Here is a 20,985-nt window from a genome sequence, read left to right as displayed (position 1 = left end):
CATTTTCGGTGTCAACAGTCAAGCTGAGCTTGTTTGCTGTGAGCTGAGCTTGTTTGTTGGCGACCTTTAGACCCTCTCGCCACGGCCCAGGTGGGCGTGGCCTTTGACGGCTCCCCCGCCTCTGCGTCATTGTGTCATCGCTTCTCGGCCTTTTGGCTAAGATCAAGTGTAGTATCTGTTCTTATCAGTTTAATATCTGATACGTGCCCTACCCGGGCACCATATATTAAATTGATTTTTGGAACTGGGAGATGGAACAGGGGCTTGCTCCGTCCACTCCACGCATCGACCCGGTATTGCAGTACTTCTGGGAACGGTGCACCCCCCAAAACTGCGTTCAATGAAAGAGATGTTTTAGTCTTGTGTGGCAGCAGGTGTTAATGGAAGTAACGTATATTGCTGTGTATGGGTGCTTTAAAGGTGTTGTAGGTGATCATATGCTATACAGGTAATGGTGGTGTGAGAGGGAAAAAAACGGGAAAAAAAACAACAACTCTGTTCTGATCTCGTGTAACATCTGATTCGTCCACTATCCGGTGACCGCGTGTGAAATTGATTTTTGGCTCATGGATCCGGAGCATGAAAACAACATCATCCACAACAACAACAGCAAAAGAGCCCGACGCTGCAGATTTTTGATGTCTCTCTCTTATCTCTTGGAGTTTTTACGAATGAGCTGATGAGTCGAATCAGGTGTGTGTTTGATTGTCCGACCGTTGGTGAGGATTGCGGAGAGGGACAGCGTGCCTCTGACGGGAGGCCTGGGAATTCATACTTACCTGGCAGGGGAGACACCATGATCAGGAAGGTGGTTCACCCAGGGCGAGGCTCGGCCATTGCACTCCGGTTGTGCTGACCCCTGCGAATTCCCCAAATGTGGGAATCTCGACTGCATAATTTATGGTAGTGGGGGACTCCGTTCGCGCTCTCCCCTGGACACACTGGTTAAAAGAGCAGATTGTTCGAGTTCCTCTTCTTCTGGTAGTTAACGACCTAGGAAGTCCAGAGAACTGAACTGCAGTGGTTGATCGAGAGATGTAAAACTCTAAACCTAGGACCAGTCTGCAAAAGTAGGGCTGTTTTTTAGTTTTTTTTTTTCCTTCATTCTTCAAATAATCTCCATTATTCAACCAGCGCTTTGATTGGCAGCAGTGGTCCTAGAAGCAAAGTTGTTCCGAATGAGGAGTTCTATCATGTGGTATGAATACCTTGTGCATGTGTGAAAAATCACCTGACATACAGTCGCCTATGGCCGTATTCATGTTGTTGTTTTTACTGTTTACAGCGCCACCAAGTGGCCAGTCGCCACATCCCTTTTCACCTGAGCACAGGCTGAGCCCGTGCACAGGTGTACCGACTTGGGTGTAATTGTCTCATTCCGTTGGAGAGTTATGGCCATTTAAGTAAAGCCCGCCTCGCCCACTCCCAACGTTTTGGCGTCCCGTCGCCAACGTGAATCGAAATTCCGACTTTTTTCCCCATCGCTGTCGGCAATCAGACTCCAGGGAATCTTTCTGCACCGGTTTGGGTCAGATCGGGCGAAAGACCTAGGACTAGTGTGCAAAAGTAGCTTTTTCACAAAATCCCAAATACCCGAAAATCTCGCCAGCGCAACCATCGAATCCGAGGCCTGCGTCTTGTTCGGCCCGAGCCAAGGATTCCGGTGATGTAAGACACTTGGGTCTGCGACGGACGGTTCAGGAGTTACGAGGCATTTCGTACTTCTGATCGCTGCAGCGCCACCTTGGGGCCGATTGGGCCGAGCCTTGGTGATGTTGTAGACCGGGCGGGTACTACCATCCCTCAAGAGTTTCAAGTCTCTACGACGTACGCTTTGGTCTGCCCGCTCACTTTTAGGGCAGAATGTTTGTTGGTCCAAAATCCCAGGTTGCACTCCAAAGTGTCGTGTTGTGCGCTCTGCTGTGATCCATTTTCGGTGTCAACAGTCAAGCTGAGCTTGTTTGCTGTGAGCTGAGCTTGTTTGTTGGCGACCTTTAGACCCTCTCGCCACGGCCCAGGTGGGCGTGGCCTTTGACGGCTCCCCCGCCTCTGCGTCATTGTGTCATCGCTTCTCGGCCTTTTGGCTAAGATCAAGTGTAGTATCTGTTCTTATCAGTTTAATATCTGATACGTGCCCTACCCGGGCACCATATATTAAATTGATTTTTGGAACTGGGAGATGGAACAGGGGCTTGCTCCGTCCACTCCACGCATCGACCCGGTATTGCAGTACTTCTGGGAACGGTGCACCCCCCAAAACTGCGTTCAATGAAAGAGATGTTTTAGTCTTGTGTGGCAGCAGGTGTTAATGGAAGTAACGTATATTGCTGTGTATGGGTGCTTTAAAGGTGTTGTAGGTGATCATATGCTATACAGGTAATGGTGGTGTGAGAGGGAAAAAAACGGGAAAAAAAACAACAACTCTGTTCTGATCTCGTGTAACATCTGATTCGTCCACTATCCGGTGACCGCGTGTGAAATTGATTTTTGGCTCATGGATCCGGAGCATGAAAACAACATCATCCACAACAACAACAGCAAAAGAGCCCGACGCTGCAGATTTTTGATGTCTCTCTCTTATCTCTTGGAGTTTTTACGAATGAGCTGATGAGTCGAATCAGGTGTGTGTTTGATTGTCCGACCGTTGGTGAGGATTGCGGAGAGGGACAGCGTGCCTCTGACGGGAGGCCTGGGAATTCATACTTACCTGGCAGGGGAGACACCATGATCAGGAAGGTGGTTCACCCAGGGCGAGGCTCGGCCATTGCACTCCGGTTGTGCTGACCCCTGCGAATTCCCCAAATGTGGGAATCTCGACTGCATAATTTATGGTAGTGGGGGACTCCGTTCGCGCTCTCCCCTGGACACACTGGTTAAAAGAGCAGATTGTTCGAGTTCCTCTTCTTCTGGTAGTTAACGACCTAGGAAGTCCAGAGAACTGAACTGCAGTGGTTGATCGAGAGATGTAAAACTCTAAACCTAGGACCAGTCTGCAAAAGTAGGGCTGTTTTTTAGTTTTTTTTTTTCCTTCATTCTTCAAATAATCTCCATTATTCAACCAGCGCTTTGATTGGCAGCAGTGGTCCTAGAAGCAAAGTTGTTCCGAATGAGGAGTTCTATCATGTGGTATGAATACCTTGTGCATGTGTGAAAAATCACCTGACATACAGTCGCCTATGGCCGTATTCATGTTGTTGTTTTTACTGTTTACAGCGCCACCAAGTGGCCAGTCGCCACATCCCTTTTCACCTGAGCACAGGCTGAGCCCGTGCACAGGTGTACCGACTTGGGTGTAATTGTCTCATTCCGTTGGAGAGTTATGGCCATTTAAGTAAAGCCCGCCTCGCCCACTCCCAACGTTTTGGCGTCCCGTCGCCAACGTGAATCGAAATTCCGACTTTTTTCCCCATCGCTGTCGGCAATCAGACTCCAGGGAATCTTTCTGCACCGGTTTGGGTCAGATCGGGCGAAAGACCTAGGACTAGTGTGCAAAAGTAGCTTTTTCACAAAATCCCAAATACCCGAAAATCTCGCCAGCGCAACCATCGAATCCGAGGCCTGCGTCTTGTTCGGCCCGAGCCAAGGATTCCGGTGATGTAAGACACTTGGGTCTGCGACGGACGGTTCAGGAGTTACGAGGCATTTTGTACTTCTGATCGCTGCAGCGCCACCTTGGGGCCGATTGGGCCGAGCCTTGGTGATGTTGTAGACCGGGCGGGTACTACCATCCCTCAAGAGTTTCAAGTCTCTACGACGTACGCTTTGGTCTGCCCGCTCACTTTTAGGGCAGAATGTTTGTTGGTCCAAAATCCCAGGTTGCACTCCAAAGTGTCGTGTTGTGCGCTCTGCTGTGATCCATTTTCGGTGTCAACAGTCAAGCTGAGCTTGTTTGCTGTGAGCTGAGCTTGTTTGTTGGCGACCTTTAGACCCTCTCGGCACGGCCCAGGTGGGCGTGGCCTTTGACGGGTCCCCCGCCTCTGCGTCATTGTGTCATCGCTTCTCGGCCTTTTGGCTAAGATCAAGTGTAGTATCTGTTCTTATCAGTTTAATATCTGATACGTGCCCTACCCGGGCACCATATATTAAATTGATTTTTGGAACTGGGAGATGGAACAGGGGCTTGCTCCGTCCACTCCACGCATCGACCCGGTATTGCAGTACTTCTGGGAACGGTGCACCCCCCAAAACTGCGTTCAATGAAAGAGATGTTTTAGTCTTGTGTGGCAGCAGGTGTTAATGGAAGTAACGTATATTGCTGTGTATGGGTGCTTTAAAGGTGTTGTAGGTGATCATATGCTATACAGGTAATGGTGGTGTGAGAGGGAAAAAAACGGGAAAAAAAACAACAACTCTGTTCTGATCTCGTGTAACATCTGATTCGTCCACTATCCGGTGACCGCGTGTGAAATTGATTTTTGGCTCATGGATCCGGAGCATGAAAACAACATCATCCACAACAACAACAGCAAAAGAGCCCGACGCTGCAGATTTTTGATGTCTCTCTCTTATCTCTTGGAGTTTTTACGAATGAGCTGATGAGTCGAATCAGGTGTGTGTTTGATTGTCCGACCGTTGGTGAGGATTGCGGAGAGGGACAGCGTGCCTCTGACGGGAGGCCTGGGAATTCATACTTACCTGGCAGGGGAGACACCATGATCAGGAAGGTGGTTCACCCAGGGCGAGGCTCGGCCATTGCACTCCGGTTGTGCTGACCCCTGCGAATTCCCCAAATGTGGGAATCTCGACTGCATAATTTATGGTAGTGGGGGACTCCGTTCGCGCTCTCCCCTGGACACACTGGTTAAAAGAGCAGATTGTTCGAGTTCCTCTTCTTCTGGTAGTTAACGACCTAGGAAGTCCAGAGAACTGAACTGCAGTGGTTGATCGAGAGATGTAAAACTCTAAACCTAGGACCAGTCTGCAAAAGTAGGGCTGTTTTTTAGTTTTTTTTTTTCCTTCATTCTTCAAATAATCTCCATTATTCAACCAGCGCTTTGATTGGCAGCAGTGGTCCTAGAAGCAAAGTTGTTCCGAATGAGGAGTTCTATCATGTGGTATGAATACCTTGTGCATGTGTGAAAAATCACCTGACATACAGTCGCCTATGGCCGTATTCATGTTGTTGTTTTTACTGTTTACAGCGCCACCAAGTGGCCAGTCGCCACATCCCTTTTCACCTGAGCACAGGCTGAGCCCGTGCACAGGTGTACCGACTTGGGTGTAATTGTCTCATTCCGTTGGAGAGTTATGGCCATTTAAGTAAAGCCCGCCTCGCCCACTCCCAACGTTTTGGCGTCCCGTCGCCAACGTGAATCGAAATTCCGACTTTTTTCCCCATCGCTGTCGGCAATCAGACTCCAGGGAATCTTTCTGCACCGGTTTGGGTCAGATCGGGCGAAAGACCTAGGACTAGTGTGCAAAAGTAGCTTTTTCACAAAATCCCAAATACCCGAAAATCTCGCCAGCGCAACCATCAAATCCGAGGCCTGCGTCTTGTTCGGCCCGAGCCAAGGATTCCGGTGATGTAAGACACTTGGGTCTGCGACGGACGGTTCAGGAGTTACGAGGCATTTCGTACTTCTGATCGCTGCAGCGCCACCTTGGGGCCGATTGGGCCGAGCCTTGGTGATGTTGTAGACCGGGCGGGTACTACCATCCCTCAAGAGTTTCAAGTCTCTACGACGTACGCTTTGGTCTGCCCGCTCACTTTTAGGGCAGAATGTTTGTTGGTCCAAAATCCCAGGTTGCACTCCAAAGTGTCGTGTTGTGCGCTCTGCTGTGATCCATTTTCGGTGTCAACAGTCAAGCTGAGCTTGTTTGCTGTGAGCTGAGCTTGTTTGTTGGCGACCTTTAGACCCTCTCGCCACGGCCCAGGTGGGCGTGGCCTTTGACGGCTCCCCCGCCTCTGCGTCATTGTGTCATCGCTTCTCGGCCTTTTGGCTAAGATCAAGTGTAGTATCTGTTCTTATCAGTTTAATATCTGATACGTGCCCTACCCGGGCACCATATATTAAATTGATTTTTGGAACTGGGAGATGGAACAGGGGCTTGCTCCGTCCACTCCACGCATCGACCCGGTATTGCAGTACTTCTGGGAACGGTGCACCCCCCAAAACTGCGTTCAATGAAAGAGATGTTTTAGTCTTGTGTGGCAGCAGGTGTTAATGGAAGTAACGTATATTGCTGTGTATGGGTGCTTTAAAGGTGTTGTAGGTGATCATATGCTATACAGGTAATGGTGGTGTGAGAGGGAAAAAAACGGGAAAAAAAACAACAACTCTGTTCTGATCTCGTGTAACATCTGATTCGTCCACTATCCGGTGACCGCGTGTGAAATTGATTTTTGGCTCATGGATCCGGAGCATGAAAACAACATCATCCACAACAACAACAGCAAAAGAGCCCGACGCTGCAGATTTTTGATGTCTCTCTCTTATCTCTTGGAGTTTTTACGAATGAGCTGATGAGTCGAATCAGGTGTGTGTTTGATTGTCCGACCGTTGGTGAGGATTGCGGAGAGGGACAGCGTGCCTCTGACGGGAGGCCTGGGAATTCATACTTACCTGGCAGGGGAGACACCATGATCAGGAAGGTGGTTCACCCAGGGCGAGGCTCGGCCATTGCACTCCGGTTGTGCTGACCCCTGCGAATTCCCCAAATGTGGGAATCTCGACTGCATAATTTATGGTAGTGGGGGACTCCGTTCGCGCTCTCCCCTGGACACACTGGTTAAAAGAGCAGATTGTTCGAGTTCCTCTTCTTCTGGTAGTTAACGACCTAGGAAGTCCAGAGAACTGAACTGCAGTGGTTGATCGAGAGATGTAAAACTCTAAACCTAGGACCAGTCTGCAAAAGTAGGGCTGTTTTTTAGTTTTTTTTTTTCCTTCATTCTTCAAATAATCTCCATTATTCAACCAGCGCTTTGATTGGCAGCAGTGGTCCTAGAAGCAAAGTTGTTCCGAATGAGGAGTTCTATCATGTGGTATGAATACCTTGTGCATGTGTGAAAAATCACCTGACATACAGTCGCCTATGGCCGTATTCATGTTGTTGTTTTTACTGTTTACAGCGCCACCAAGTGGCCAGTCGCCACATCCCTTTTCACCTGAGCACAGGCTGAGCCCGTGCACAGGTGTACCGACTTGGGTGTAATTGTCTCATTCCGTTGGAGAGTTATGGCCATTTAAGTAAAGCCCGCCTCGCCCACTCCCAACGTTTTGGCGTCCCGTCGCCAACGTGAATCGAAATTCCGACTTTTTTCCCCATCGCTGTCGGCAATCAGACTCCAGGGAATCTTTCTGCACCGGTTTGGGTCAGATTGGGCGAAAGACCTAGGACTAGTGTGCAAAAGTAGCTTTTTCACAAAATCCCAAATACCCGAAAATCTCGCCAGCGCAACCATCGAATCCGAGGCCTGCGTCTTGTTCGGCCCGAGCCAAGGATTCCGGTGATGTAAGACACTTGGGTCTGCGACGGACGGTTCAGGAGTTACGAGGCATTTTGTACTTCTGATCGCTGCAGCGCCACCTTGGGGCCGATTGGGCCGAGCCTTGGTGATGTTGTAGACCGGGCGGGTACTACCATCCCTCAAGAGTTTCAAGTCTCTACGACGTACGCTTTGGTCTGCCCGCTCACTTTTAGGGCAGAATGTTTGTTGGTCCAAAATCCCAGGTTGCACTCCAAAGTGTCGTGTTGTGCGCTCTGCTGTGATCCATTTTCGGTGTCAACAGTCAAGCTGAGCTTGTTTGCTGTGAGCTGAGCTTGTTTGTTGGCGACCTTTAGACCCTCTCGGCACGGCCCAGGTGGGCGTGGCCTTTGACGGGTCCCCCGCCTCTGCGTCATTGTGTCATCGCTTCTCGGCCTTTTGGCTAAGATCAAGTGTAGTATCTGTTCTTATCAGTTTAATATCTGATACGTGCCCTACCCGGGCACCATATATTAAATTGATTTTTGGAACTGGGAGATGGAACAGGGGCTTGCTCCGTCCACTCCACGCATCGACCCGGTATTGCAGTACTTCTGGGAACGGTGCACCCCCCAAAACTGCGTTCAATGAAAGAGATGTTTTAGTCTTGTGTGGCAGCAGGTGTTAATGGAAGTAACGTATATTGCTGTGTATGGGTGCTTTAAAGGTGTTGTAGGTGATCATATGCTATACAGGTAATGGTGGTGTGAGAGGGAAAAAAACGGGAAAAAAAACAACAACTCTGTTCTGATCTCGTGTAACATCTGATTCGTCCACTATCCGGTGACCGCGTGTGAAATTGATTTTTGGCTCATGGATCCGGAGCATGAAAACAACATCATCCACAACAACAACAGCAAAAGAGCCCGACGCTGCAGATTTTTGATGTCTCTCTCTTATCTCTTGGAGTTTTTACGAATGAGCTGATGAGTCGAATCAGGTGTGTGTTTGATTGTCCGACCGTTGGTGAGGATTGCGGAGAGGGACAGCGTGCCTCTGACGGGAGGCCTGGGAATTCATACTTACCTGGCAGGGGAGACACCATGATCAGGAAGGTGGTTCACCCAGGGCGAGGCTCGGCCATTGCACTCCGGTTGTGCTGACCCCTGCGAATTCCCCAAATGTGGGAATCTCGACTGCATATCTTATGGTAGTGGGGGACTGCGTTCGCGCTCTCCCCTGGACACACTGCTTAAAAGAGCAGATTGTTCGAGTTCCTCTTCTTCTGGTAGTTAACGACCTAGGAAGTCCAGAGAACTGAACTGCAGTGGTTGATCGAGAGATGTAAAACTCTAAACCTAGGACCAGTCTGCAAAAGTAGGGCTGTTTTTTAGTTTTTTTTTTTCCTTCATTCTTCAAATAATCTCCATTATTCAACCAGCGCTTTGATTGGCAGCAGTGGTCCTAGAAGCAAAGTTGTTCCGAATGAGGAGTTCTATCATGTGGTATGAATACCTTGTGCATGTGTGAAAAATCACCTGACATACAGTCGCCTATGGCCGTATTCATGTTGTTGTTTTTACTGTTTACAGCGCCACCAAGTGGCCAGTCGCCACATCCCTTTTCACCTGATCGAATCCGAGACCTGCGTCTTGTTCGGCCCGAGCCAAGGATTCCGGTGATGTAAGACACTTGGGTCTGCGACGGACGGTTCAGGAGTTACGAGGCATTTTGTACTTCTGATCGCTGCAGCGCCACCTTGGGGCCGATTGGGCCGAGCCTTGGTGATGTTGTAGACCGGGCGGGTACTACCATCCCTCAAGAGTTTCAAGTCTCTACGACGTACGCTTTGGTCTGCCCGCTCACTTTTAGGGCAGAATGTTTGTTGGTCCAAAATCCCAGGTTGCACTCCAAAGTGTCGTGTTGTGCGCTCTGCTGTGATCCATTTTCGGTGTCAACAGTCAAGCTGAGCTTGTTTGCTGTGAGCTGAGCTTGTTTGTTGGCGACCTTTAGACCCTCTCGCCACGGCCCAGGTGGGCGTGGCCTTTGACGGGTCCCCCGCCTCTGCGTCATTGTGTCATCGCTTCTCGGCCTTTTGGCTAAGATCAAGTGTAGTATCTGTTCTTATCAGTTTAATATCTGATACGTGCCCTACCCGGGCACCATATATTAAATTGAATTTTGGAACTGGGAGATGGAACAGGGGCTTGCTCCGTCCACTCCACGCATCGACCCGGTATTGCAGTACTTCTGGGAACGGTGCACCCCCCAAAACTGCGTTCAATGAAAGAGATGTTTTAGTCTTGTGTGGCAGCAGGTGTTAATGGAAGTAACGTATATTGCTGTGTATGGGTGCTTTAAAGGTGTTGTAGGTGATCATATGCTATACAGGTAATGGTGGTGTGAGAGGGAAAAAAACGGGAAAAAAAACAACAACTCTGTTCTGATCTCGTGTAACATCTGATTCGTCCACTATCCGGTGACCGCGTGTGAAATTGATTTTTGGCTCATGGATCCGGAGCATGAAATCAACATCATCCACAACAACAACAGCAAAAGAGCCCGACGCTGCAGATTTTTGATGTCTCTCTCTTATCTCTTGGAGTTTTTACGAATGAGCTGATGAGTCGAATCAGGTGTGTGTTTGATTGTCCGACCGTTGGTGAGGATTGCGGAGAGGGACAGCGTCCCTCTGACGGGAGGCCTGGGAATTCATACTTACCTGGCAGGGGAGACACCATGATCAGGAAGGTGGTTCACCCAGGGCGAGGCTCGGCCACTGCACTCCGGTTGTGCTGACCCCTGCGAATTCCCCAAATGTGGGAATCTCGACTGCATAATTTATGGTAGTGGGGGACTGCGTTGTCGCTCTCCCCTGGACACCCTGGTTAAAAGAGCAGATTGTTCGAGTTCCTCTTCTTCTGGTAGTTAACGACCTAGGAAGTCCAGAGAATTGAACTGCAGTGGTTGATCGAGACATGTAAAACTCTCAACCTAGGACCAGTCTGCAAAAGTAGGGCTGTTTTTTAGTTTTTTTTTCATCATTCTTCAAATAATCTCCATTATTCAACCAGCGCTTTGATTGGCAGCAGTGGTCCTAGAAGCAAAGTTGTTCCGAATGAGGAGTTCTATCATGTGGTATGAATACCTTGGGCATGTGTGAAAAATCACCTGACATACAGTCGCCTATGGCCGTATTCATGTTGTTGTTTTTACTGTTTACAGCGCCACCAAGTGGCCAGTCGCCACATCCCTTTTCACCTGAGCACAGGCTGAGCCCGTGCACAGGTGTACCGACTTGGGTGTAATTGTCTCATTCCGTTGGAGAGTTATGGCCATTTAAGTAAAGCCCGCCTCGCCCACTCCCAACGTTTTGGCGTCCCGTCGCCAACGTGAATCGAAATTCCGACTTTTTTCCCCATCGCTGTCGGCAATTAGACTCCAGGGAATCTTTCTGCACCGGTTTGGGTCAGATCGGGCGAAAGACCTAGGACTAGTGTGCAAAAGTAGCTTTTTCACAAAATCCCAAATACCCGAAAATCTCGCCAGCGCAACCATCGAATCCGAGGCCTGCGTCTTGTTCGGCCCGAGCCAAGGATTCCGGTGATGTAAGACACTTGGGTCTGCGACGGACGGTTCAGGAGTTACGAGGCATTTCGTACTTCTGATCGCTGCAGCGCCACCTTGGGGCCGATTGGGCCGAGCCTTGGTGATGTTGTAGACCGGACGGGTACTACCATCCCTCAAGAGTTTCAAGTCTCTACGACGTACGCTTTGGTCTGCCCGCTCACTTTTAGGGCAGAATGTTTGTTGGTCCAAAATCCCAGGTTGCACTCCAAAGTGTCGTGTTGTGCGCTCTGCTGTGATCCATTTTCGGTGTCAACAGTCAAGCTGAGCTTGTTTGCTGTGAGCTGAGCTTGTTTGTTGGCGACCTTTAGACCCTCTCGCCACGGCCCAGGTGGGCGTGGCCTTTGACGGCTCCCCCGCCTCTGCGTCATTGTGTCATCGCTTCTCGGCCTTTTGGCTAAGATCAAGTGTCTGGTCACTGGTTGAGACAGCGATCGCCTCTTGGAGGTTTCTTGGCTCAAGATCACCCTGTATCCTGAGCCATACAACTTTTAGGAGGTACATTGATCCAGTTGCTTTTACTTCTGTACTGTATTAAGGTAAGATTTTTTATCTATTTATTTATTTATTGTTATTTGAATTATTATTTATTTGTATTTTATTTTATTGTTTATTTTTAGGCTGTTGGTGCCTCCAACATGTCGGCTGCCCGTGCCGGCGTGCGGAGGCACCACAGCGTGCGTTTTAGTTTTTTAGAAAAAGATGGAAAGAAGTTGGAAATGTCCAGACTAGATTTTTCTAGGAAACTGATGCAGAAATGTTTAGGGTTTACCCCCGTGGATTTGAATTGCATTCTGACCCTGCCTTTTAACAAAGGCTTTGATGTGAGTTTTAAGAATGCAGCACTGTTAAATGACTTCTGGCAACTCTTTGACACACATAAGACCCAGTTCTCCATGTTTAAAGTGGAGAAACTAACTGATAACACACAAAAAGTGGTTATTGTTAGGATGTTCAATGAGACTGTAAATGGAGAAGTTGTTTGTACATGGTTGGGAAGATTTTGCACTGTGAGGGGCCAGGCTATGAAGGTTTATGATGAAGACGGTATTTGGAATTGTGCCTGGAGGGTCCCCATTAAGCAATGGGAAGACCCCCAGGGCTTCCAAGGTCTGAGGCATTTGCCACAAATGATAGTTCTGGGAGAAAACAGGGGCTACATCCACTATCAGGGGATGCCCAAACTCTGCCGGCGATGTGGGGAGTTGGGGCACCTTGTTGAAGCATGCCAGAAAGTCTTTTGTAACAAGTGTAGAGAAATTGGACACTCTTTTGACGAATGTCCCAATGGCAGAAGGTGTAATCTTTGTGGAGACTTTTCCCATCTCTACAGAGATTGCCCCAAATCGTTTGCCAACAAAGTTAAAGCACACAAAATGGCGGTTGAGGAGAGAATGCAACAGGATAACGAGGAGGCGGAGCCAGATTCAAATCTCCCGCCAAACCCTGTGATTGGTGGAGAGAAAGCAGATGACAGAGGTAACGAAGGGGTGGAGCAAAGGAGTGAAGTAAAACAAGGTGAGGAAGATCAAATGGAAGGGACAGATGAAGACAACACAGAGGTAAGTGAAAATGCAGGGGAGGATACAGACGAGTTACAAACAAAAAGTCAATTAAGTGAGCAACTCCCCTGTGCTCAATCGATAAATAAAAAGAGAGCGGCACATTCCCCTCTCTTGAAAGAAACCGATAAAGATAAAATAGGAAGATTCTCTGACTCCTCCTCGTCAGACGACCTGAATAGATTATTCCCAAGTCATACAGCAAATGAGATTTCTTTCTTATCGATTGAGCTGAAATCATCCACACCCAGGAGCTCACCCTGTGATTCAGAAGGGAAAGAAACTCATTCCCCTGCCTCCCCTTTGGTGGGAATGCAGGAAGAGTTTGTTTTACAAGGAAATCTGTTTTTTAATGGATAGTTGTTTTTAAATTTTTTAAAATGTTGTATCTGTCTTCTTTTATACTCATTTTAATGCTCACGACCATCACTATCTCCACTTTAAACGTGAGAAGTGTGATGTCACAAATGAGAGCACAAACAGTTTTAAATTTTTTAAGTACACAACCCTCTGATGTCTTTTTACTACAGGAATGTGCCTTACCCTTTTTAAAAGACTACAAGAAGTGGGAGGACCAATGGCAGCAAGGACCCTCCTTATGGAGTGGTTCAAATCAAAATAAAGCAGACGGAGTAGCCATCCTGATAAAAAACACACAAATATTGGTGAAAGGGAGCACAATATTAAGAGACGGACGGGCCCTTTTAGCCAATTTGACTTTTTTAGGGAGGGATTTTAATGTTTTAAACTTTTACGGGAACACAGAAAAAAATGACAGATACAGCCTTTTAATAGATATGCAGTCCCACTTACTAGGAAAGACTCCTTTAATTTTCGCAGGAGATTTTAATTGTGTTTTACAGAGGAAAGATAGGAAAGGGGCAGGGGAGGATTTTAAAAAGGACAAGACTACAGTTTTACTGCAAAATATAATAAAAGATTTTAGACTGACTGACGTTTTCAAATCCATGCATCCCAACAATGTGGGCCACACCTGGTTCAGTGGTGATGGCACCAGAGCTTCCCGCATTGATTATATTTTTACCAGAGACTGGTCTTTATTGGATGCCAGATTAACCCCACTTTTCTTTTCTGATCACACTATGCTATCTTGCACCCTATCACTTCCTCCCGGTTTGACAACAGGTAGAGGTCTGTGGAAGCTAAACTGCTCCCTGTTGGAAGACCTGGAGATAGTAAAAGAATACAGGGAGCAGTACAGCAATTGGCAGACCCTACAAGACTTCTATGATTCAAGAGCACAGTGGTGGGAGATGGTGAAGGGAAAGACCAAGACTTTTTTTAGATGGGCAGGGAAAAAGAAAAAAGGAAAAGAATATAGACAAATGGTGGGACTGCAAAAGAGGCTACAACGCTACTTTCATCTTTTTAATCAGGGGTTCGACTTTAAGGATGAAATAAAAGACGTCAAAAAGGAAATGTCTGAATTGGCAGAAGTTAAAAGTAGAGGAATTATTCTGAGAAGTAAAGAAAAGGAAATAGAGCAGGGAGAGAAATGTACACGATACTTTTTTAAGAAAATACTTAATAGAGGTGGAGCAATGGTGAAATTGAGAAACAAAGAAAGAGAAATGATGACAGACACAAATGGTATTTTAACAGTAGTAGAAAGTTTTTATGAGGAACTCTATGGAAAAAAGGTAATTGATGATGGTATTTTAAATGAAACACTAACCTTTATAGAGAAAACTGTAAAAGATAGTGCAGGTCTGACAAATGATTTTAACCTCCTTGAGATGGACAAAAGCTTAAAAAATTTTAAAAAGGGGAAATCCCCTGGAGATGACGGACTCCCTCTAGAATTTTATCTGACCTTTTGGGACATTTTAAGACAAGACTTACTGGCTGTTTTTAATGACTTTGATAACCTCGACCGACTTCCAGACAGTTTTAGAATGGGTATAATGACACTTTTACACAAAAAAGACGACAAGACAGATTTAAAAAACTGGCGTCCTATAACCCTTTTAAACTTTGACTGTAAACTTTTTAGTAAACTTTTATCAACACGAATGTCAAGAGTTTTAGCAGAATTGATCAACCCGGATCAAGCCTGCGCCGTCCCTGGGAGAAAGATCACGGACAGCCTCGTACTGATAAGAGATGCCATCTGTTATGCGAGAGACAGAAATATTCGGCTGATAGTTTTAAACCTAGATTTTGAAAAAGCATTTGACAGAGTCTCGCACCATTACTTGTTTCAAGTATTGGGGAAAATGGGCTTTCCTGGGAGATTCTTAGCTTGGGTGGGATTGCTGTACAGGGACATAACCAGCAGAATCCTAGTTAATGGGAACCTTTCAAAAGCGATAGATATACGCAGCGGTGTCCGTCAGGGCTGTCCGTTATCTCCTCTCCTGTATGTGGCTTGCATCGAACCCCTAGCGCAGGTCTTGAGAACGGACAAGTGGATAACGGGACTGACCATACCCGGGACCGGAGGACTGACTGCAAAGACTGTTTTATATATGGATGATGTTAACCTTTTATGCACTGACGTTTTATCAATACAGAGGACCATGGACTTGACAGACTGGTTTGGGAAAGCGTCTGGAGCTAGACTGAACAGAGAAAAGACCCAGGCACAGTTCTATGGCCCATGGGAACCTAGCAAGACTGTTGGACTGGACATCACTATTAAAAAGACAGACTTAAAAATACTGGGCATAAAATTTGACAGAGACGGGGGAGGGAGTGGAAATTGGCATGATGTGATGGGAAAAGTGAAGAAAAAATTGGGGTTCTGGGGACTGAGACAGCTGACAGTTGAAGGGAAGGTTTTAATTCTAAAAGCGGTGATTTTACCACTGTTCTTATTGTTATGTTCTGTTTTTTTCCCCCCTAGATTCTTTCTTGTATCTCTGGACCGGTCCATGTTTTATTTCCTGTGGGGGTCCAAGTGGGAGAGGCTAAAAAGAGGAATTATGAAGAAAGCACCAAAAAATGGAGGAAAAGGCGTACCGGACCCTCACTTGTTTTTAGGAGCCAAATACACTGCACTACACCTAAAGTATGCCCTGACCCCATCCAGACAAGACAAAACAGCAGCCATGGCCCGGTTCTGGGTGGGGTCTTTTTTAAGATCCATCAATATTTTACCAACAGACTTGACAACACCACTTGCATTTGACCAACCCCCTGCATACACTCATATAAAAAAGTTTTTAAAGAATTTTAATTTGGAAAAAGAAAGAGTGACTGTTTTAACCAACCACCGCTCTATCCTCTCCCTTGTGCAGGAACGGGAACAAGTGTGTCCAGTGCGCGGGCTCACTCTAGGTGAAGCCCAAAAGGTTTGGCGAAATGTATCCCACTCAGCTCTTCATAACCGACACCGAGACCTGGCTTGGATGGCTGCCCATGAGATCCTCCCGGTCAGGGCCGTGATGCACTCCCGAGGCATGTCAGAGAATCCCATCTGCCCGCGGCCCGGGTGTGGCGCGCCCGAGACCGTGAGGCACGCCCTCTGGGAGTGCAGTGCTGTGAGGGACCTGTGGGCAACAGCTGGCCCCCAGCAATTCCCGTACCTGCCAGTAGGGGGGGTCCCAGACTACCCTATGGGGAGAGGAGGGGTGAGCCAAGATGAAACACCAGCTAAAACACCATCAAAGCTATGGCTCACCATCCTCTGTATCAAAGACGCCATTTGGACCTCCAGAAACCTACTGGTAGGGAAGCGCATGCAGGTGTCCCTCCACGCCACCATCCAGCTGGCTAAGTCAAGGCTGCAGGATTACACCGCATGTCGCCATTCGGATGTGGGGGTCAGAGCTTCACAGGAAAAGGTCCCCATAGCCACGAGCCCTGACTGCCCGTAGATGCCCCCCAACATCTTAGGTGGAGCAGCGGCGCCTCGGTTCAAGAGGATCTCCTCCGGGCCCAGAAGGGTCGGGTCCTTGGGACTGTTTCTGAAGAGCTGAGTGGAGGTTTAAAATGGTTATAAGGGCATACCCACTCCTGTACAATGGAAGAAAGAGCTTTTAAACTCTGTTGTTTTTTTTTTTTTTTTTTTTTTTTTTTTTTTAATTTTTTTTTTTTTTTTTTTTATTGTTTTATCTGTATATTTATTCTATTTATTACCTTTTTTATTCATACCTTACTTAATTTTTTATTTTTAACAGAATGCTTTTCTTTTACTTAAAAAAAAGTATATGTACTGTATATGTATATATGTATACGTGTATGTATTTATATATATATGTGTGTGTATGTGTATGTATATATATATGTACATGGGCAAATGGAACTGTTTTATCGCTTCAAAAACAAAAGAACAAAGAACAAAAAAGCATGTGAACATTCTGTAAAAATGATATGATGTATAAATGAATGAAATGGCACAATAAAAATATGTCAAAAGAAAAAAATCTGTTCTTATCAGTTTAATATCTGATACGTGCCCTACCCGGGCACCATATATTAAATTGATTTTTGGAACTGGGAGATGGAAGAGGGGCTTGCTCCGTCCACTCCACGCATCGACCCGGTATTGCAGTACTTCTGGGAACGGTGCACCCCCAAAAACTGTGTTCAATGAAAGAGATGTTTTAGTCTTGTGTGGCAGCAGGTGTTAATGGAAGTAACGTATATTGCTGTGTATGGGTGCTTTAAAGGTGTTGTAGGTGATCATATGCTATACAGGTAATGGTGGTGTGAGAGGGAAAAAAAAACAACAACTCTGTTCTTATCTCGTTTAACATCTGATTCGTCCACTATCCGGTGACCGCGTATGAAATTGATTTTTGGCTCATGGATCCGGAGCATGAAAACAACATCATCCACAACAACAACAGCAAAAGAGCCCGACTCTGCAGGTTTTTGATGTCTCTCTCTTATCTCTTGGAGTTTTTACGAATGAGCTGATGAGTTGAATCAGGTGTGTGTTTGATTGTCCGACCGTTGGTGAGGATTGCGGAGAGGGACACGGTGCCTCTGACGGGAGGCCTGGGAATTCATACTTACCTGGCAGGGGAGACACCATGATCAGGAAGGTGGTTCACCCAGGGCGAGGCTCGGCCATTGCACTCCGGTTGTGCTGACCCCTGCGAATTCCCCAAATGTGGGAATCTCGACTGCATAATTTATGGTAGTGGGGGACTGCGTTCGCGCTCTCCCCTGGACACACTGGTTAAAAGAGCAGATTGTTCGAGTTCCTCTTCTTCTGGTAGTTAACGACCTAGGAAGTCCAGGGAATTGAACTGCAGTGGTTGATCGAGAGATGTAAAACTCTCAACCTAGGACCAGTCTGCAAAAGTAGGGCTGTTTTTTAGTTTTTTTTTTCATCATTCTTCAAATAATCTCCATTATTCAACCAGCGCTTTTATTGGCAGCAGTGGTCCTAGAAGCAAAGTTGTTCCGAATGAGGAGTTCTATCATGTGGTATGAATACCTTGTGCATGTGTGAAAAATCACCTGACATACAGTCGCCTATGGCCGTATTCATGTTGTTGTTTTTACTGTTTACAGCGCCACCAAGTGGCCAGTCGCCACATCCCTTTTCACCTGAGCACAGGCTGAGCCCGTGCACAGGTGTACCGACTTGGGTGTAATTGTCTCATTCCGTTGGAGAGTTATGGCCATTTAAGTAAAGCCCGCCTCGCCCACTCCCAACGTTTTGGCGTCCCGTCGCCAACGTGAATCGAAATTCCGACTTTTTTCCCCATCGCTGTCGGCAATCAGACTCCAGGGAATCTTTCTGCACCGGTTTGGGTCAGATCGGGCGAAAGACCTAGGACTAGTGTGCAAAAGTAGCTTTTTCACAAAATCCCAAATACCCGAAAATCTCGCCAGCGCAACCATCGAATCCGAGGCCTGCGTCTTGTTCGGCCCGAGCCAAGGATTCCGGTGATGTAAGACACTTGGGTCTGCGACGGACGGTTCAGGAGTTACGAGGCATTTCGTACTTCTGATCGCTGCAGCGCCACCTTGGGGCCGATTGGGCCGAGCCTTGGTGATGTTGTAGACCGGGCGGGTACTACCATCCCTCAAGAGTTTCAAGTCTCTACGACGTACGCTTTGGTCTGCCCGCTCACTTTTAGGGCAGAATGTTTGTTGGTCCAAAATCCCAGGTTGCACTCCAAAGTGTCGTGTTGTGCGCTCTGCTGTGATCCATTTTCGGTGTCAACAGTCAAGCTGAGCTTGTATTGCTGTGAGCTGAGCTTGTTTGCTGGCGACCTTTAGACCCTCTCGCCACGGCCCAGGTGGGCGTGGCCTTTGACGGCTCCCCCGCCTCTGCGTCATTGTGTCATCGCTTCTCGGCCTTTTGGCTAAGATCTAGTATCTGGTCCGAGGGTAGAGGCAGCGATCGCCTCTTGGAGGTTTTTCCGGCTTGGGTCGTTCAGTGGCTTGAGCCTCAAACTTCTGAGAGGTATATTGGCAGTGCCTTTTTTTTTTTTTTTTTATCCGGACGACTTGGTTTTCCAAGGAATCTTTTGTTCTTAAGGTAAGTTATTTATTTATTTATTTATTTATTTATTACGGTTTTAAGGTTGTGTTTTAAATAGCTGTTGGTGTCTCCACCATGTCGGCTGCTCGTGCCGGCATGCGGAGGCACCACAGCGTGCGTTTTTTATTTAAAGAGGTGGATGGTAAGCTCCTGGGGTTGTCACGTCTTGACTTCTCCAGGAAGCTGATCCAGAAAGCCCTAAATTTTAGACCCGAGGACTTGAACTGCCTAGTAACTCTCCCCCTGAACAAAGGTTTTGATTTAAGTTTCAAAAGTGCTTCCCTGTTAATTGAATTCTGGCAAAGGTTTGATGCATGCAAAGCCCAATTCGCTATGTTTACTGTGGAGAAACTTTCTGACAATTCATTAAAAACTGTGATTGTTAGGATGTTTAATGAAACAGTGAATGGGGAGGACATTTGTGTCTGGCTGGGCAGATTTTGCACTGTTCGGGGTCAACCAACCAAAGTGTTAGATGAAGATGGTATCTGGAATTGCTCCTGGCGAATTCCCATTAAACAATGGGAGGACGCCGGGGGCTACCAGGGCCTGAAGCATCTGCCTTCAATGATTGTGTTGGGAGAGAACAGGGGCTACATTCACTACCAAGGAATGCCCAAACTGTGCAGGAAGTGTGGGAGGATGGGGCATTTAGCTGATGCATGCAAGGAATTAACATGTGGGAAGTGTAGAGGAATTGGTCACATCTTTGAAGAATGTACCATTGGCAGAAGGTGTAATCTTTGTGGTGAAACTGACCATCTCTACAGAGATTGCCCTAAAAGTTTTGCCAACAAATTGAAAGGGAACAAAATGGCCGCCCCACATGTGGAACAAACAAAAGAACAAAGAGAGAAGGAGGTGGTCCCTGAGATTTTGGCGGGAATTTCAAATTCCCAGCCAGCCTCAGGGATTTGTCAGGAAAAAGGAAGTGGGGCGGCCACAGGGGCGGAGTCACAGCTTGAAACCGAACAGGGGGAGGAAACCACTCCCGGACAAGATAAAGGAAAGGAAACAGAAGACGGAGAGGATGAAACGGTTTCCTCCCTCAACACCGTCTCGGAGGTGAGTATGCCCTCCAGTGGGAGTGAAACTGACCTTTCACTCCCAAATGCTCAAGTGCAGAAGAGAACTGCGGGATCTCCGTTGTGTGTAGTAGTGGAGAAAAGAATGAGGGCTACACAAGGGCTGGATAGTTTCTCCCCGGAGGATCCAGACCGCATGTGGCCCTCAGAATCCCCTAATGAAGTTTCCTTTCTGCATTTTAAGCTAAGAACATCAACACCGAAAGAGTCGCAAGAGTTCAGCTCTGTGGCTTCGGAAGTGTCAACCTCTTGCCCTCCTGAACCCAGCCCCCATGGGAGAAGGGTAAGGCATGAGGAACAAGAAATAACATAATTTTAAAGATGCCTCTGTATGTCTTTTATTAGTCTTCTTTTAAAAGTTCATATCATTTTAACTATACTGCTCATGGCCCTCACAATCTCTACAATAAATGTGAGAAGTGTGAGAAGTGATATACGAGCACAGAGCGTTTTATCCTTTTTAAAATCCTGTAAGTCAGATGTGTTTTTATTGCAAGAATGTGCTTTGCCCTTTTTATCCAATTACAGAAAGTGGGAGGAGCTTTGGACCCCTGGACATTCTATCTGGAGTGGGTCCAATTTTAACAAAAATGACGGTGTTGCTATTTTAATCAACAATCCAAACATCTTGGTGAAGGGCAGCACGGTGGTAAGGGATGGGCGAGCAATTTTAGCAAACTTGACTTTTTTAGATAAGGATTTTAATGTTCTTAATGTGTATGGTTTTAATGATAAGAATGAAAGATATGAGCTTTTAGAAGACCTGCAGCCCCACATGTTAGGGAGGGCCCCTTTGGTGGTGGCAGGGGATTTTAACTGTGTCTTAACTCCGAAAGATAG

General features: G+C 47.1%; 14 non-coding genes across 14 annotated transcripts; all 14 read left to right on the top strand.

The window, feature by feature from the left end:
* Window positions 1–136: 136 nt before the first annotated feature.
* On the top strand, window positions 137–327 carry LOC143727023 (U2 spliceosomal RNA). Its single transcript, XR_013199235.1, has one exon. It is a non-coding gene; the product is annotated as a U2 spliceosomal RNA (small nuclear RNA).
* Window positions 328–771: 444 nt separating this feature from the next.
* LOC143726973 (U1 spliceosomal RNA) lies at window positions 772–935 on the top strand. The gene has a single exon (XR_013199194.1). It is a non-coding gene; the product is annotated as a U1 spliceosomal RNA (small nuclear RNA).
* Window positions 936–2,064: 1,129 nt separating this feature from the next.
* On the top strand, window positions 2,065–2,255 carry LOC143727022 (U2 spliceosomal RNA). Its single transcript, XR_013199234.1, has one exon. It is a non-coding gene; the product is annotated as a U2 spliceosomal RNA (small nuclear RNA).
* Window positions 2,256–2,699: 444 nt separating this feature from the next.
* LOC143726972 (U1 spliceosomal RNA) lies at window positions 2,700–2,863 on the top strand. The gene has a single exon (XR_013199193.1). It is a non-coding gene; the product is annotated as a U1 spliceosomal RNA (small nuclear RNA).
* A 1,129-nt stretch (window positions 2,864–3,992) lies between these two features.
* On the top strand, window positions 3,993–4,183 carry LOC143727021 (U2 spliceosomal RNA). The gene has a single exon (XR_013199233.1). It is a non-coding gene; the product is annotated as a U2 spliceosomal RNA (small nuclear RNA).
* Window positions 4,184–4,627: 444 nt separating this feature from the next.
* Window positions 4,628–4,791, top strand: LOC143726971 (U1 spliceosomal RNA). The gene has a single exon (XR_013199192.1). It is a non-coding gene; the product is annotated as a U1 spliceosomal RNA (small nuclear RNA).
* Window positions 4,792–5,920: 1,129 nt separating this feature from the next.
* On the top strand, window positions 5,921–6,111 carry LOC143727020 (U2 spliceosomal RNA). Its single transcript, XR_013199232.1, has one exon. It is a non-coding gene; the product is annotated as a U2 spliceosomal RNA (small nuclear RNA).
* Window positions 6,112–6,555: 444 nt separating this feature from the next.
* On the top strand, window positions 6,556–6,719 carry LOC143726970 (U1 spliceosomal RNA). The gene has a single exon (XR_013199191.1). It is a non-coding gene; the product is annotated as a U1 spliceosomal RNA (small nuclear RNA).
* Window positions 6,720–7,848: 1,129 nt separating this feature from the next.
* LOC143727019 (U2 spliceosomal RNA) lies at window positions 7,849–8,039 on the top strand. Its single transcript, XR_013199231.1, has one exon. It is a non-coding gene; the product is annotated as a U2 spliceosomal RNA (small nuclear RNA).
* Window positions 8,040–8,483: 444 nt separating this feature from the next.
* Window positions 8,484–8,647, top strand: LOC143726978 (U1 spliceosomal RNA). Its single transcript, XR_013199199.1, has one exon. It is a non-coding gene; the product is annotated as a U1 spliceosomal RNA (small nuclear RNA).
* An 837-nt stretch (window positions 8,648–9,484) lies between these two features.
* LOC143727189 (U2 spliceosomal RNA) lies at window positions 9,485–9,675 on the top strand. Its single transcript, XR_013199396.1, has one exon. It is a non-coding gene; the product is annotated as a U2 spliceosomal RNA (small nuclear RNA).
* A 444-nt stretch (window positions 9,676–10,119) lies between these two features.
* On the top strand, window positions 10,120–10,283 carry LOC143726986 (U1 spliceosomal RNA). Its single transcript, XR_013199207.1, has one exon. It is a non-coding gene; the product is annotated as a U1 spliceosomal RNA (small nuclear RNA).
* Window positions 10,284–16,949: 6,666 nt separating this feature from the next.
* LOC143727418 (U2 spliceosomal RNA) lies at window positions 16,950–17,135 on the top strand. Its single transcript, XR_013199483.1, has one exon. It is a non-coding gene; the product is annotated as a U2 spliceosomal RNA (small nuclear RNA).
* A 434-nt stretch (window positions 17,136–17,569) lies between these two features.
* Window positions 17,570–17,733, top strand: LOC143726578 (U1 spliceosomal RNA). Its single transcript, XR_013198820.1, has one exon. It is a non-coding gene; the product is annotated as a U1 spliceosomal RNA (small nuclear RNA).
* Window positions 17,734–20,985: the final 3,252 nt, after the last annotated feature.

Source organism: Siphateles boraxobius, unplaced genomic scaffold (genome assembly GCF_051911475.1).
Source record: "Siphateles boraxobius isolate OS27281-9 unplaced genomic scaffold, OSU_SipBor_1 77, whole genome shotgun sequence".
Taxonomy (NCBI): Eukaryota; Metazoa; Chordata; class Actinopteri; order Cypriniformes; family Leuciscidae; genus Siphateles; species Siphateles boraxobius.
This window is presented reverse-complemented; position numbering and strand designations above follow the sequence as displayed.